At 39.1% G+C, this 18,466-nt stretch overlaps 1 non-coding gene across 1 annotated transcript; it reads left to right on the top strand.

Annotated features, from left to right (window-relative positions):
• The first annotated feature begins 16,584 nt into the window (after positions 1-16,584).
• Trnal-caa (transfer RNA leucine (anticodon CAA)) lies at positions 16,585-16,659 on the top strand. Its single transcript has one exon. It is a non-coding gene; the product is annotated as a tRNA-Leu (tRNA).
• Positions 16,660-18,466: the final 1,807 nt, after the last annotated feature.

The raw sequence follows: 18,466 nt of genomic DNA, 5'->3' as shown, positions 1-18,466 counted from the left end.
TTGTTAATGTTGTCATGAGGACCCCTCTCGGCTGATAGTTTTCAGTTAGTCTAAATTGTGTATGCCACACTGAGAAATTTGGAAAAATTAATGTATCGCTGTAACAAATAATATGTATCCTGCGATATATTAACTCCAATATCAAATCGGTTCATGGAATACTTCACTAAGATCAGTACTGTGTTAGACATTTCTGTAACTATTTATTTTTGCGTTGTTAATGTATGGTGAAATATTCAAAGGATGGGGTGGGGGGGGGGGGGGGGCGGGGTTGGACATACCATGTACCAATACACAGACATTGTAACATAAATAATTTTTTGAGACTGGTATGTATCTTGCTAATTGCAGTATTTTATTGTCAAAGTGGCCATCAATTTCTGAGAACTAAAGACTACTTCATACTGAGTGGGAGAATGAATGATGTGTGGTTAATATGTTATAAGTTTAGAATTTACTTCAGAACTTATGTCAGAAAGTAAAACATTGTATTATACAATGAAGTTTTGTATGCCTGCACAAAGTAATTTTCTAGTACAGTGGAAACTCGATTAACCGTCATCTTTGGGACCGTGGTCGTGATGGTTGAGCGAATAGACAGATAACAGAAACACTATTCCTCCAAAACATAACCTCAATCAATTATTTTATGTATACACACATATCACTCTCACAGTAATATAATAATATTTTGGAGCGAAAACAAATTAAACACGATTGTAATAGCAAATAAAACTATTTATTACATGATAAAAACATCCGTACAGTAGCTACAGAAGTTGCAAAATACGTAATGTACAGTACTGTACTGTACTACAGGTGAAATAGTTTATCTAGCTTGGAAATAGTCGGTCAATTTCTTCTGCCTTTTTGATGTTAGAGCTTTCACCGCGGCAATATTTCATATTTTTGGGAGCAGTAGTGCCTGCATTGCATTAGCCTCTTCTTGACTTTCAAACCATTCTATACACTTGGACAGCATTGTTTCGGCCTCTGAATGGCTAATAGTTTGTTTTTCTTCATGGTTTGAACACTCGTCTTCATCAGCCCCTTCTTGTTCTTCTTCGGTGGCACTTACGCTGGCAACAATTTCGTCATCACTCAAAATTTGAAAACCCCACCCACTTTGTCACACTCTAACCACTCCGATTCTTCTTCTGACGTCAAATTTGTGCTGATTTGTAAATTATTGCACAAATTGACCATCTCGTCAACTGTCACACACTCAGGTTCCTCCAATTCTTCACCTCTAGGTTGAGGCCGAAGTTTATTCCAGCCGTTCTTGAGATTTGACACTGACAAATCACTCCATGCACTGGCAACATTGGAAATGGCATCTTTAATACTGTAAGACCTCCAAAACTGTTTTACAGATGTTGATTCATCAGATGAGAGCAAACTTTTGATAAATATTTTTCTATAACGACATTTCATGTTTTCAATTGTTTCCTGATCCATGGGCTGTATAAGTGAAGTTGTGTTTGCTGGAAGGAAGAGACATGTTATGTTGCCGTCATCACTTTTCATTTCACAAGTAGGGTTCGTTGTTGCATTGTCTAATAGCAATAGTGCTTTCTGTGGCAACTTTTTTTCAGCCAAATGTGCTCTAACTCGAGGTACAAATTGTTTGTGAAATCAGTCAGAAAAAATTGATTGATCATCCAAGTACTCTTCTGGGCGTAGTATTGTGCAGGGAGAGCATTCAAATTCAAATTCTTGAATGCACGAGGTTTTCTTGATTTCCAAATCACAAGTAGGGGTAGCCTATGATTGCCAGTCGCATTTGCGCAAACCATAGCAGTGATGCGATCTTTTTGTTCTTTGAAACCTGGAGCAGCTTTTTCAGAGAGTGATGCTAATGTCTTTTGTGGTAAAGCCTTCCAATGAAGCCCAGTTTCATCACAATTGTAAACTTGCTCCCTAACAAGATTCAATTCAACCATTTTTTCTTCAAATTGTTCCCGGAACTCAGCAATTACAGAGCTATCCGCGCTGAGTTTTTTTCCACTGATATCAAGTTGGCGAATGCATGACGAAATTTAAACTTGTCGAGCCATCCGATACTTGCTTTAAAAGACGAGTCACCATCAAGTTTGTTGTTCATTTCAACAGCCTTGGCCATTATTATAGGCCCTGAAAGCGGAATCCCCTGACTTCTTGCTTGTATAAACCATCAGTACATTGCAGTGTCCAATTCATCATATTTTGCAGGTTTCATTGTCTTTCTTGTTTGCACATCTGCATTGTTGACAAATGTTGTTCTATTTTATCAGCATCACGTTTTATATCGTTAACTGTTGTTCTTCCAATACCATAAATCAGCACTACACTTGTCGCAGTTTCGCCCTTTCTTAAGCGTTTTATAATTTCAAGTGTTTGATTAAGTCCTAAAACAACACGTTTACGTTTTTCAGACATTTTATCAAGTCACTGTACCTCACACACCTGCACTAAATACGGTAGTGTAAAATATTAGTCAATAAAGCTTATTCAAGTGGAAAACACTTAACACGGCACAGCCCTCTAGATGCACTGCGACAATTACAGTCTTCTCGCCACAACTGGAAACCGATCCAGTGGTGATTGTTGACTCACAAGTGAGACAAAGAAAAGAAAAGAGGAAGATGTGTTAGCACGTCAACTGAAGGTCGTATTTTATGTACCATTCCACGGCGGGTGGGTACATTCACTTCCCACTAAAATAGAGTAAATAAACAAAGCAAACGCGTCACTGCACCTTAGAGCATTCTGTTATTACAGTATTATTATGCTGTTACAGCAGTGACGGTTAACAGAAACTGACGGTTTAAAGAGTGACGGTAAATCGAGTTTTTACTGTATGATGTTTCAATGGAGAAAGAAAGATTAAATGCAAGGATTATACTCTGTGTCGTATTAGGTTGACAAATGTTGGCATCTTCAATTTATTTTGATATGTGAAAACAGATTGCTTGTTTTTGTCATCATCATTCCATTAATTTAATTCTTCAATTTTCCTTAAAACAGAAGTGACTTAAAATGTAATATTTTTAATACTTACGTGAGGATCCAATTTTACTGCTGCCTTTGTGTCATTAGTAGCTCCTGCTTTGTTAAAAACAAAAGGCACAAGCATAAAATTGTTAGCTTTAGTGGAAAATTTGAAAGTTGAATTATTTTATGGACACATTAAACATTCAAACTCTCAGATATTTTGCACAGAGACAGAGTAGATACAAAAAGCATACTCAGTAGTGTCCTGTGCGAAGTCACTGATAGTCAAATGTGAAATGAAAGAATTCAGCAATCCCAAACTTATTTCATCATCAGAAACTCCATTTTATTCTAGGTGACTTGTTACTGTTGGAATGGTCCTTCAAAGACCAATAGCCTTTTCAATGTAACTGTGTCTGTTTCTTTGTCGTATGTTACTGTATGCAGTTATTTCATCTGTTTCCTGAGACATTCTCAAAGAAAAAACTGTAATGTGCATATACATTTTTGATTCCATTTACTGGTAAATTTCTGAGGTCAAAAGAAATTTATACACTTGAAATTAAACTTAGTAGATGTTCTGAGGTGTATTTCAATCTCATGCACTCTCTGGAGATTTTTAAGCCACATTAAAGTGTTTCTATGGCATTTTTCAGATCAGAGTAAAATTTGTGAAACTTTTGGACCTAGATTGTAAAGAGAAAAATTAAGCCATCTAAAATGTGAAAATTTGAGTGTGAGAAATATCATTGATGTGATGTGTTTTTGTGTGAATTGGTGCAAGATTGAGTGCCTTTATATGAAGAAGTTGAAATTATGTATATTTGGTACCTCAAACAGTAAGGATTTATTTTACTTTTTGTTTAGCAGTAATTTTTTACAAACAATATAAAATAATTTGATTTGTACAGTATCTCCAGACAAGAACTGGCATATTAGTGCTTATTTAATGGCTGTGAAAATCTTTTCCTACTGAGAGTTCCTTAGTCACACAAGTTGTGTAAAGATTTCATATATTAAAGTGATGTATTATTTTTGTAGCTGTGGTGCTTGTATACATGCTCTCTTTGTAGTAAATACACTGCTTGTACCTGAATGTACTGTTTTGAATTAATTTTCCAACGGGAACCATTTACTTGACCATGACTGGAATAAGATATATAGCAGACAGCAGAGGATCAAGTAGGTAAAAAAAAAGAGGGCTAGTAGAAATCCTGGGGTAACAGAAGAGATATTTAATTTAATTGAGGAAAGGAGAAAATATGAAAATGAGTAAATGAAGAAGGCGAAAAGGAATACAAACGTCTTAAAAATGAGATCAAAAGGAAGTGCAAAATGGCTAAGCAGGGGTGGCTAGAGGACAAATGTAAGGATGTAGAGGCCTATCTCACTACGGGTAAGATAGATACTGCCTACAGGAAAATTAAGAGAAACATTTGGGGAAAAGAGAAACATCTGTATGTATGGAAAACCCATCCTAAGCAAAGAAGGGAAAGCAAAAAGGTGGAAGGAGTGTGTAAAGGGTCTATGCAAGGGCAATGTACTAGAGGGCAATATTGTGGAAATGGAAGAGGACGTACATGAAGAAGAAATGGGAGATATGATAATGCATGAAGAATTTGACAGAGCACTGAAAGACCTAAATCAAAACAAGGCCAGGGAACAGAAAACATTGTCAGAACCACTGAAAGCCTTGGGAGAGCCAATTATGACAAAGTTCTTCCATTTGGTGAGCAAGATGTACGAGACAGGTGAAATACCATTGTACAAAAAGAATATAATAATTCCAATCCCAAAGAAAGCAGGTACTGACAGGTGTAAAAATTACCAAATTATCCGTGTAATAAGTTGTGTTCGCAGAATTCTAACACGAATTCTTTACAGACGAATGGAAAAACTCGTAGATGCCGACCTTGGGAAGATCAGTTTTGATTCTGTAGAAATGTTGGAGCACCCAAGGCAGTACTGACTGTATGACTTACACTAGAAGATAGATTAAAGAAAGGCAAACCTACGTTTCTAGTGTTTGTAGACTTAGAGAAAGCTTTTGACAATGTTGACTGGAATAATCTTTCACGTTCTGAAGGTGGCCGGGGTAAAATACAGGGAGTGAAAGGCTATTTACAATTTGTACAGAAACCTGATGGCAGTTGGAAGACTTGAGGGGCATGAAAAGGAAGCAGTTGTTGATAAGGGAGTGAGACAGGGTTGTAGCCTGTCCCTAATGTCATTCAATCTGTATATTGAGCAAGAAAAATTTGCAGTAGGGATTAAAATCCATGGAAAAAAAATTAAAATTTTGAGGTTTGCTGATGACATTGTAATTCTATCAGACAGCAAAGGACCTGGAAGAGCAGCTGAATGGAATGGACAGTGTCTTGAAAGGAGGATATAAGATGAACATCAACAAAAGCAAAACAAGGATAATGGAATGTAGTCGAATTAAATCAGGTGATGTTGAGGGTATTAGATTAGGAGATGAGACACTTAAAGTAGTAAATGCATTTTGTTATTTGGGGAGCAAAATAACTGATGATGGTCGGAGTAGAGAGGATATAAAATGTAGACGGGCTATGGCAAGGAAAGTATTTCTGATAAAGAGAAATTTGTTAACATCGAGTATAGATGTGTCATGAAATCCTTTCTGAAAGTATTTGTACGGAGTGTAGCCCTGTATGAAAGTGAAACAAGGATGATAAATAGTTTAGACAAGAAGAGAATAGAAGCTTTTGAAATGTGGTGCTACAGAAGAATGCTCAAGATTAAATGGGTAGATCATGCAACTAATTGAGGAGGTACTGAATAGGATTGGGAAGAAGAGGCATTTGTGGCACAACTTGACAAGAAGAAGGGATCAGCTGGTAGGATACGTTCTGAGCATCAAGGGATTACCATTTTAGTACTGGAGGGAAGCACTGAGGCTAAAAATCATGAGGGAGACCAAGAGGTGAATACACTAAGCAGATTCAGAAGGATGCAAGTTGCAGTAGTTATTCAGAGATGATGAGGCTTGCATAAGATAGAGTAGCATGGAGAGCTGCATCGAACCATTCTGGACTGAAGAAACAACAACAGAGATGAGTTTTAGAACTAACATAAGAACTTCAGGGCTGCAGATATTTCTTGTGGTATTTCTTCCTCTATGTCTTGTTCTGAACAACATATGCATATTTCATAATAATTATTAATGTTACTTAAGATTCTTTCTGTATCCCTCCCCTTTCTCTCCTTGTCAAAGATCTACTGAACTTTCTTACCTTCAGCACTTATACACACTAACAGCCTTTCTTCTTGAAACTTCCTGGCAGATTAAAACTGTGCCGGACCAAGACTCGAACTCGGGACCTTTGCCTTTCGCGGGCAAGTGCTCTACCATCTGTGCTACCCAAGCACGACTCATGGCCCGTCCTCACAGCTTTGCTTCTGCCAGTACCTCGTCTCCTACTTTTCAAACTTCACAGAAGCTCTCCTGTGAACCATGCAGAACTAGCACTCCTGGAAGAAAGGATATTGCGGAGACATAGCTTAGCCATAGCCTGGGGGATGTTTTCAGAATCTCGTTCCAGCCTTCTTCTTGTTTCCTAACTTCTTCTCTTTGTAAATGCTTTAGTTTGGGCTATTCATATTGATAGTCCGCCTCCGTAGTGTAGCAGTAGCATTTCCGCATACCACGCAGGGGGCCCGGGTTTGATTCCTGGCAGGGGACTGGTTGTTGTGTGTCCTTCATCATTTTCATCATCATTGACCCGCAAGTCGCTGAAATGGCTTCAAATGAAAAGGACTTGCAATACGGCGGCCGCACTCCCCCGCATGGGGCTTCCCGGCCAACAATGCCATACAATCATTTCCATTTCCATATTGATTTCTTTGGAACAAAACAAGAAACTTTCACAAAAATTAAGACTCTCAGACAAGCAATAGTTCACATTCATTGCTGCCCTCTGTAATTTAATTTAAGATTTGCATAGAGATAATTGTGATGTATCGACTTCTAAAGATGGGTTGTTCCTTTGCTTCATTTAAAGTCAGCTTTTACTTATGCAGTTGGTGATAATTGTAATGGGCATCTTGAAACTTGTGGAGAAGAGGCTCTGATAGGTCCAAAGTCTTTTTTTTTTTTGTGTCCTTTATAAGTATAAAAATTTCAGCAGTTATCTAATTTCGAGGATTGCCTTCCTCTAAAGTTATACTGTGAATAATTTTGTAAGTTCCTTTTAAAGTACTTCACCTTTAGCTTTAACCAATTCCACTGAACTGCAGTCATCTTCTGGAAGCCTATTATGTTGTAACATGCTCTCCTCTACTGTGGAGCTATGTCACTCGTAATGACTGTGCCAGTGTAGCATTCTGGAACCATTACACAAATTAGTCGAAGTATGAGGCACATCCGAAAAGTAGGTTTTCTTTTTTTTAAACAAAGATAACATAGTTACATGAAAAACTTTATTGGCGACAGGTACAGCAATGTTTGAGCTATTTTTCAACATAGTTCAAATGGGTTCAAATGGCTCTGAGCACTATGTGACAACTTCTGAGGTCATCAGTCGCCTAGAACTTAGAACTAATTAAACCTAACTAACCTAACGACATCACACACATCCATGCCCGAGGCAGGATTCGAACCTGCGACCGTAGCGGTCGCTCGGTTCCAAACTGTAGCGCTTAGAACTGCACGGCCTTCAACATAGTCACCAAGAGAATACACACTCTTGTCATATCGTGGGATCAACTTTTGTATATCTGTGCCACTTGTGAATGGAACCAGCATGTGACAGTAGTCTTTAGCTATTTGTCATTATCAAAACAATGGTCAGAGGACAGGAATTCTTTGAGGTGCAAGAAAAGATGGAAATCGCCAGGATCAAGAATCAGTACTTTATGCTGGATGATCAAACAACTCGTAGCTCTGCAAAACAGTTGCTGTGCACTGATCTGTATGGGGACCAGCATTGTCATGGGGCAGCACAACACCTGCAATAAGCATTCCTCGCCTCTTGTTCTGAATGGCATATTGCAATTTCCGCATTGTTTCACAGTAACCATCAGTGTCAATGACCAGAAGGCCCTCAGTGTTCCAGAACACCGTGCACATCACTTTGTGCACCAACATAGTCTGTTTGAATTGCGTCTTGACTAGAGATCCTCTGTGATGCCAATTCATTGTCTGCTTCTCAGTAAGTAACAAAAGTAGAATAGCAAAAGTCAGAATTTAACAAATACTGGGGCAAAATCGGTACACGGGTAGCAGGGGTTGTGTGGCGTGGGCTGGGCGGTTTTTTAGGTTAGATGGCCTTGGGCAAGTACAGAAAGGGCAACAGCCTCAACGGGTGCGGGGCAAAGTCAGGACATGCGGGGACCAAGCAGCAATCGGTATTGTAATTGTCAACTGTCGAAGCTGCGTTGGTAAAGTACCGGAACTTCAAGCGCTGATAGAAAGCACCGAAGCTGAAATCGTTATAGGTACAGAAAGCTGGCTGAAGCCAGAGATAAATTCTGCCGAAATTTTTACAAAGGTACAGACGGTGTTTAGAAAGGATAGATTGCATGCAACCGGTGGTGGAGTGTTCGTCGCTGTTAGTAGTAGTTTATCCTGTAGTGAAGTAGAAGTGGATAGTTCCTGTGAATTATTATGGGTGGAGGTTACACTCAACAACCGAGCTAGGTTAATAATTGGCTCCTTTTACCGACCTCCCGACTCAGCAGCATTAGTGGCAGAACAACTGAAAGAAAATTTGGAATACATTTCACATAAATTTTCTCAGCATGTTATAGTCTTAGGTGGAGATTTCAATTTACCAGATATAGACTGGGACACTCAGATGTTTAGGACGGGTGGTAGGGAACAGAGCATCGAGTGACATTATACTGAGTGCACTATCCGAAAATTACCTCGAGCAATTAAACAGAGAACCGACTCGTGGAGATAACATCTTGGACCTACTGATAACAAACAGACCCGAACTTTTCGACTCTGTATGTGCAGAACAGGGAATCAGTGATCATAAGGCCGTTGCAGCATCCCTGAATATGGAAGTTAATAGGAATATAAAAAAAGGAAGGAAGGTTTATCTGTTTAGCAAGAGTAATAGAAGGCAGATTTCAGACTACCTAACAGATCAAAACAAAAATTTCTGTTCCGACACTGACAATGTTGAGTGTTTATGGAAAAAGTTCAAGGCAATCGTAAAATGCGTTTTAGACAGGTATGTGCTGAGTAAAACTGTGAGGGACGGGAAAAACCCACCGTGGTACAACAACAAAGTTAGGAAACTACTGCGAAAGCAAAGAGAACTTCACTCCAAGTTTAAACGCAGCCAAAACCTCTCAGACAAACAGAAGCTAAACGAAGTCAAAGTTAGCGTAAGGAGGGCTATGCGTGAAGCGTTCAGTGAATTCGAAAGTAAAATTCTATGTACCGACTTGACAGAAAATCCTAGGAAGTTCTGGTCTAACGTTAAATCAGTAAGTGGCTCAAAACAGCATATCCAGACACTCCGGGATGATGATGGCATTGAAACAGAGGATGACACGCGTAAAGCTGAAATACTAAACACCTTTTTCCAAAGCTGTTTCACAGAGGAAGACCGCACTGCAATTCCTTCTCTAAATCCTCGCACAAACGAAAAAATGGCTGACATCGAAATAAGTGTCCAAGGAATAGAAAAGCAGCTGGAATCACTCAACAGAGGAAAGTCCACTGGACCTGACGGGACAACAATTCGATTCTACACAGAGTACGCGAAAGAACTTGCCCCCCTTCTAACAGCCGTGTACCGCAAGTCTCTAGAGGAACGGAGGGTTCCAAATGATTGGAAAAGAGCACAGGTAGTCCCAGTCTTCAAGAAGGGTCGTCGAGCAGATGCGCAAAACTATAGACCTATATCTCTGACGTCGATCTGTTGTAGAATTTTAGAACATGTTTTTTGCTCGAGTATCATGTCGTTTTTGGAAACCCAGAATCTACTATGTAGGAATCAACATGGATTCCGGAAACAGCGATCGTGTGAGACCCAACTCGCTGTATTTGTTCATGAGACCCAGAAAATATTAGATACACGCTCCCAGGTAGATGCTATTTTTCTTGACTTCCGGAAGGCGTTCGATACAGTTCCGCACTGTCGCCTGATAAACAAAGTAAGAGTCTACGGAATATCAGACCAGCTGTGTGGCTGGATTGAAGAGTTTTTAGCAAACAGAACACAGCATGTTGTTATCAATGGAGAGACCGTCTACAGACGTTAAAGTAACCTCTGGCGTGCCACAGGGGAGTGTTATGGGACCATTGCTTTTCAAAATATATATAAATGACCTAGTAGATAGTGTCGGAAGTTCCATGCGGCTTTTCGCGGATGATGCTGTAGTATACAGAGAAGTTGCAGCATTAGAAAATTGTAACGAAATGCAGGAAGATCTGCAGCGGATAGGCACTTGGTGCAGGGAGTGACAACTGTCCCTTGACATAGACAAATGTATTGCGAATACATAGAAAGAAGGATCCTTTATTGTATGATTATATGATAGCGGAACAAACACTGGTAGCAGTTACTTCTGTAAAATATCTGGGAGTATGCGTGCGGAACGATTTGAAGTGGAATGATCATATAAAATTAATTGTTGGTAAGGCGGGTATCAGGTTGAGATTCATTGGGAGAGTGCTTAGAAAATGTAGTCCATCAACAAAGGAGGTGGCTTACAAAACAGTCGTTCGACCTATACTTGAGTATTGCTCATCAGTGTGGGATCTGTACCAGATCGGGTTGACGGAGGAGGTAGAGAAGATCCAAAGAAGAGCAGCGCGTTTCGTCACAGGGTTATTTGGTAACCATGATAGCGTTACGGAGATGTTTAATAAACTCAAGTGGCAGACTCTGCAAGAGAGGCGCTCTGCATCGCGGTGTAGCTTGCTCGCCAGGTTTCGAGAGGGTGCGTTTCTGGATGAGGTATCGAATATATTGCTTCCCCCTACTTATACCTCCCGAGGAGATCACGAATGTAAAATTAGAGAGATTAGAGCGCGCACGGAGGCTTTCAGACAGTCGTTCTTCCCGCGAACCATACGCGACTGGAACAGGAAAGGGAGGTAATGACAGTGGCACGTAAAGTGCCCTCCGCCACACACCGTTGGGTGGCTTGCGGAGTATAAATGTAGATGTAGATTGAAAACTTTGGCTCCTTTTGGACAGTTCGGAATACATTATTTAAAAGTATAACTGCTAGTATTTATGTCTAGTGGTGTCCCTATACCCAGAAATACTAAGACAGGAAAATGGACATGCATCATGAAGGAGTTATTGATATATAGGTTTTGACTGAAAACACAAAATTGTTAACTTTGGCAGCCAGTGAATGAATGTTTGGTGCTGCAGTGGAATTTCACTACGCAGCTGGCAAGGATAGTAAACAGGGGCATGTCAATAACAAAGCATAAAGTCTTTGCAAATTTCATTTCAAGTACTCAGTTGTACAGTAACTATGCCTCACAGATAGACGCGTGAACTGTATACGCAGATATCAGAATTTGAGAGAGGATGTGTAGTTGGGCTCAAAAAAAGCCGCATGGAATAATCAGTGAATCGCGTGACATTTGAATAGAAGTGAATCATTTGGTCCAGTGTGACCAATCCATTGTTCAGTAATTCTTTGGTTTAAAAATGCCAGTGTAGTGGTGCCTCGTCCTGATGGTAAATAAAGTCATTTGAATCAGTCTCCAACTGTGGGAAAAGAAATTTCTCAAGCATATCAAGATACATGCTTCCTGTAACAGTGTTATCAGCAAAGGAAACTGGACCATACAACTTTTCTCGGGAAACTTTAAATTTTGGAGAGTCCATCTCATGTTGTACGACTTCACGTGGTTGTTCCGTGCCCCATATTTTCATATTATGATGCTTCATCTTTCTGTTTAAATGGAATGTTGCCTTGTCACTAAACACTAAGCTGGAAGAAAACTGTCATCCTCCATCTTACCAAGAATGAGATTACCAAACTCCACACATTGTTGTTTGTCACCTTCACGAAGAACTTGCAGTAGCTGAATTTTGTATGGTTTCATGTGTAAGCCTCAATGTCTGTGTCAGACACTCAGGGATGACCTGGCGATTTGCCTTTACACAAACAACCTGTTTCTTGGAATTGTAGTCATCATCTAATGCTATGTGCGTAGGTGGATCCACACCATACCTATTACGAAAGTCACGCTGACCAGTTATTGCTGACCCGCTCTGCGCAAAATGTAGAACACAAAATGCTTTGTTTTCCTGACACCATTTTTACTGGAACTCAAGTGGGCGCACACTGCTGCTACCTAGTGGGAACCATGTGAAACTCGTGGGTCTGCTCTTTCCAAAAGTATGTTGTTCATGCACATATCTCAATTAACATAATAGTTATGATTTTTTAAATTGGATGATTCTTTTTGATACATTCTCATATTTTGAGTGGCTTAATACACATAATGTGGCATTTATTCCTCGATGCCTTTTCATTATTAACTATCTGAGTTTCATCTCTAGAACTGTACAAATGTTTAACACACTTTGGAATTGTTGTCAAAGCTGTCAATCAGTAGTTAATGTGAAACTTCCTGGCAGATTAAAACTGTGTGCCCAACCGAGACTCGAACTCGGGACCTTTGCCTTTCGCGGGCAAGTGCTCTACCATCTGAGCTACCGAAGCACGACTCACGCCCGGTACTCACAGCTTTACTTCTGCCATTTAATGTGTTTACAATAAAGACTACATCTGCCTTCCTTCCCTGTTCTGGAAAAAAATAATAAGGTAGGATGTCTGTCCTACATGAGTTTTTGTCTTGTTTTCTTCATATTATTGTTGTTTTCTAATGTTCCAGTCATCAGACCTTCATTTTATCTTCTTAGATCCTATTCTATCTGAGATGCCCTCTTATTTTGCCTTCTTTATAACTACACCATGTTTTGTTTTTTGCTTTAGTACTGACACAATTGCCCCTTTTAATCTTTCACCATTAGCTTGATTTTCTAAGATGCTAACTTTTCCACTTAATTTAATTACACATTCCTCTCTCTCCTTAAATTTGTGTAATCTGCAGTTCCCATTTCCTACCTAATCACGTTGGGTGATTCTTTTTAGGTTTGTACCTATTTTTACTCTGCATCATAGTACTGTATGAACACTTAAAATTGATTTAGGACCTTTGTTTGCATCATTTACTACTTTTTATCAAAAATAGGTAGAATTTTTAGTGCTATTTAGCCTACCCTAAGTCCAACTTCATTTTGTTTTCTTTGGGAAGAGCGTGTCAAAGACAAACATATTATTCTTAGAAAATTCTACCAATGTATCCCATCTGTCGTTTGTAGTATTGTTTCCATGGTTTCACTGAAGAAATATTATTTAATTTTTTTTTACCCGCTTTAACATTAATATCCATCTTGAAGTGGGATTTGCTCTCACTTAGCTGTTAAAGTAACTCTTCAGATTTCTACATCATCAGACTGTGAGGATGGCTATGTACCCTATAGAATTGAATGGTTCCCGTGCTATGTGTGTTGCTTATTTTTAAAATAAGTCTTAATACTGTCAGAGATTCCTTCAAAAATATCTGCGACATTGTTTTCACTTTTATTGCTTACATCTAACACCCTTTCCTGCTCTGGAAAAAGAGAGTCCTAACTTTCATTATGTTGGTCTTAATTCTTTCACTACACCTCCAACACAACTGACATAGTTTCAGTCCTAATGCTCAACAATTTGCTGTCAATACACAACTTGCTGATCTGTTACTGTCACAACAGAATATTGTTTTTCATGCTGTTACTGTTCTGTACCACCAAACAACAGTAAAAGAAAATGTGTTGTATATGTACGTAAAATTGCTAGTTGTTCATGTATAGTTTGCAGACAGTAATTTCATGGTAAAAACCACAACAATTATGGACTGGTCTACTCAGTCTTCTAATTTGAATCAAAGTATTTACATAATGTTTCCAAACATATCTCCAAGTCATTCTTTCATCCATGGTTAATGTTTATGAATAACCGACTTACATTTTTGTGACATAGTTAATACTGACGAATCGTTCACTCCTAAAGAGGAAATTCCATCTTCAGTCCCACATTTCCAACATCTGTTGAGACATTTATGAGATCATTTATAAACTATTAATTATCACTTCAAACAAACAGATTATGTTGTTAGTTTTTTGTTCATCTGCAGGTACATGTCTACAATGTGGTACACACTGTAATCTTTGCACGACTGTACTTTTGCACAATGCAGAGGAGTTATAATAAATGGTAAAATCATTCAGAAAGTGGAGATGAACTGTTTGTGTTACATTTTGTTTTAGCTCCTCTAGTTGTGTGCTACAGTGCCATGACATGGAGATTTCAATGTGTGCGAAGACAATAGACACACTGGTAAACAAACGAAAAATTTATTATGTAACTTTAATTCTTATTCAGGTTGATAACTATAACGTTGTCTACCCATCACAGTTTGTGACCTGATGTCAGTTGAAAAGAAATTTATGCAAAAGAGACAGTAAATGTCTAAATATATAATGTTATGAATATAATAGAGGGAAACAGTCCACGTTGGAAAAAATATATCTAAAAACAAAGATGATGTGACTTACCAAACGAAAGCGCTGGCAGGTTGATAGACACACAAACAAACACAAACATACATACAAAATTCAAGCTTTCGTAACCAACGGTTGCTTCATCAGGAAAGAGGGGAGGAGAGGGAAAGACGAAAGGATGTGGGTTTTAAGGGAGAGGGTAAGGAGTCATTCCAATCCCGGGAGCGGAAAGACTTACCTTAGGGGGAAAAAGGACAGGTATACACTCGCGCACACACACACATATCCATCCGCACATACACAGACACAAAAATGTCTGCTTGTGTCTGTGTATGTGCGGATGGATATATGTGTGTGTGTGTGTGTGCGCGAGTGTATACCTGTCTTTTTTTCCCCCTAAGGTAAGTCTTTCTGCTCCCAGGATTGGAATGACTCCTTACCCTCTCCCTTAAAACCCACATCCTTTCGTCTTTCCCTCCTTCCCTCTTTCCTGATGAAGCAACCGTTGGTTGCGAAAGCTTGAATTTTGTGTGTATGTTTGTGTTTGTTTGTGTTTATTTGTGTGTCTATCAACCTGCCAGCGCTTTCGTTTGGTAAGTAACATCATCTTTGTTTTTAGATATAAATATATAATGTTGTTGTGGTCTTCAGTCCAAAGACTGGTTCGAAGCAACTCTCCATGCTGCTGCTTTGTCCTGTGCAAGCCTCTTCATCTCCAAATAACTTGTACTGCAACCTACATCCTTATGAATCTGCTTGCTGTATTCATCTCTTTGTCTCCCACTATGATTTTTACCTCCCACACTTCTCTCCAATATTTAACTGGTTTTCTCTTGATATCTCAGAACGTGTCCTACCAACCAATCCCTTCTTCTAGTCAGGTTGTGCCACAAATTTCTTTTCTCACCAATTCTGTTCAGTACCTACTCATTAGTTACATGATCTACCCATCTAATCTTCAGCATTCTTCTACAGCACCACATTTCAAAAGTTTATGTTCTCTTACTGTCTAGACTGTTTATCATCTGTGTTTCACTTCCAAATGTGGCTACACTCCATACAAATACTTCCAGAAAAATCTTCCTGAGACTATACTCGATGTTAAAAAATTCTCATCTTCAGAAAAGCTTTAACAACCATTACCAGTCTACATTTTATATCCTCTCTACTTCAGCCATCATCAGTTATTTTGCTGCACAAATAAAACAACTCATCTACTACTTGAAGTTTCTCTTTCGTAATCTAATTCCCTCATCATCACCTAATTTAATTTGAGTACATTCTATTATCCTTGTTTTTCTTTTGTTGGTGTTCCTCTTATATTCTACTTTCAAGACACTGTCCATTCCATTCAGCTGTCTTTCCAAGTATTTTGCCATCTCTGACAGAATTACAGTGTCATCAGCAAACATCAAAGTTTCTATTTCTTCTCGCTGAAATTTAATTTCTACTCCAAATTTTTCTTTTGTTTCAAAGCTTACTCACTACATATTGAATAACATTGGGGGCAGGCTACAGCCCTGTCTCACTCCCTTCTCAGCTGCTTCACTTTCATGCCCTTCGATTCTTATAAGTGCCATTTGGCTTCTGTACAGATTGTAAATAGCCTTTTGCTCCCAGTATTTTACCCCTGCTAGCTTTAGAATTTTAAAGAGAGTATTCCTGTCAACATTGTCAAAAGTGAAACTTCCTGGCAGATTAAAACTGTTTGCCGGACTGAGACTCGAACTCGGGACCTTTGCCTTTTGCGGGCAAGTGCTCTACCAACTGAGCTACCAAAGCACGACTCACGCCCTGTCCTCACACCTTTACTTCTGCCAGAACCTCGTCTCCTACCTTCCAAACTTTACAGAAGCTCTCCTGCGAACCTTGCAGAACTAGCACTCCTTAAAGAAAGGATATTGCGGAGACATGGCTTAGCCACAGCCAGGGGGATTTTTCTAGAATGAAATTTTCACTCTACAGTGGAGTGTGTGCTGATATGAAACTTCCTGGCAGATTAAAACTGGGTACTGGCAGAAATAAAGCTGTGAGGACGGGGCGTGAGTCGTGCTTGGGTAGCTCAGTTGGTAGAGCACTTGCCCGCAAAAGGCAAAGGTCCCGAGTTCGAGTCTCGGTCCGGCACACAGTTTTAATCTGCCAGGAAGTTTCATATCAGCGCACACTCTGCTGTAGAGTGAAAATTTCATTCTATTGTCAAAAGTGTTCTCTAAGTCTATAAATGCTATAAACAAAGGTTTGCCTTTTCTTAACGTATCTTCTATGAGAAATCATAGGGTCAGTATTGCCTCGCATGTTCGTACATTTCTCTGGAATCCAAACTGATCGTCCCAGAGGTAGGCTTCTACCAGTTTTTCCATTCTCCTATAAAGAGTTTGTGTTAGTATTGTGCAACCGTGGCTTATTAAACTGATAGTTCAATAATTTTCACATCTATCAGCACCTGCTTTCTTTCGAATTGGAATGATTATATTCTTCTTGAAGTTTGAGGGTATTTCGCCTGTCTCATACATCTTGCTCACCAGATGGAAGAGTTTTGTCGTGGTTGGCTCTCCCAAAGCTATCAGTAGTTCTGACAGAATGTTTTCTAATCCCAGGGCTGTGTTCTGACTTAGATCTTTCAATGTTCTATCAAATTCTTTATGCAGTATCATATCTTCCATCTCATCTTCATCTATGCCCTCTTTTATTTTCATAATATTGCCCTCAAGTACATCTCCCTTGTATAGATCCTCTAAGTACTCCTCCCAGCTTTCTGCTTTCTCTTCTTTGCTTAGGACTGTTTTTGCATTTGAGCTCTTGACGTTCATACAGGTGGTTCTCTTTTCTCCAAAGCTCTCTCTAATTTTTCTGTAGGCAGCATCTATCTTTCCCCAAGTGATATATGCTTCCAAATCAGTAGATTTGTCCTCTAGCCATTCCTGCTTAGCTGTTTCTCACTTCCTGTCAGTCTCATTTTTTAGACTTATGTATTCCCTTTTGCCCACTTCATTTACTGCTTTTTTATATTTTCTCCTTTCATCAATTAAATTCAGATCTCTTGTGTTACCCAGGGATTTCTACTAGCCCTCTGTTACCTTCACTATTTTATCTGTCACAGCCACCCATACTACTTCTACTGTATTCCTTTCCCCTGTTTTTGTCAATCATTCCCTAATGCTCCCTCTGAAGTTCTGTATAACCCCTGGTTCTTTCAGTCTGTGAGGATCCATCTCCTTAAATTCCTAAATTTTTATAGTTTCTTCAGTTTTAATCTACAGTTCATAACCAATAAATTGTGGTCAGACTAAACATCTGTCCCTGGAAATGTATTATAATTTAAAATCTGGTTCTGAAATCTCTGTCTTACCATTGGCTACAACAAGAGATTCACTATGCTGAACCTTCTGGTGATTCCAGGCGTCTTCCAGGTATACAGTCTTCTTTCACAGTTCTTAAACCAAGTGTTAGCTAAGATTAAATTATGCTCTATGCAAAATTCTACCAGACGGCTTCCTCTTTCATTCTTTCCCCCAGTCCATTATCACCTACTATTTTCCCTTATCTTCCTTTTCCAACTATCAAATTCCAGTCACTCATGACTATTAATTTTCATCTCCCATAACTATCTGAATAATTTCTCTTATCATACATTTCTTCAATTTCTTCGTCATCTGCAGAGCTATTTGGTGTATAAATGTGTACTAGTGTGGTGGGTGTGGGCTTTGTGTCTATTTGGCTACAACAAGAGATTCACTATGCTGATTGTAGTATCTTACCCGCACTCCAATTTTTTTATTCATTGTTAAACCTGCTCCAGCATTACCCCTATTTGATTTTGTATTTATAACCATGTATTCACCTGACCAAAAGTCATGTTCCTCTTGCCACCTAACTTCACTAACTCCCACTATATGTAATTTTAACCTATCCGTTTCCATTTTTTAATTTTC

Source organism: Schistocerca nitens, chromosome 1, assembly GCF_023898315.1.
Source record: "Schistocerca nitens isolate TAMUIC-IGC-003100 chromosome 1, iqSchNite1.1, whole genome shotgun sequence".
Taxonomy (NCBI): Eukaryota; Metazoa; Arthropoda; class Insecta; order Orthoptera; family Acrididae; genus Schistocerca; species Schistocerca nitens.
Note: the sequence above shows the minus strand (reverse complement) of the source record. Positions and strands in the feature narration are given on the sequence as shown.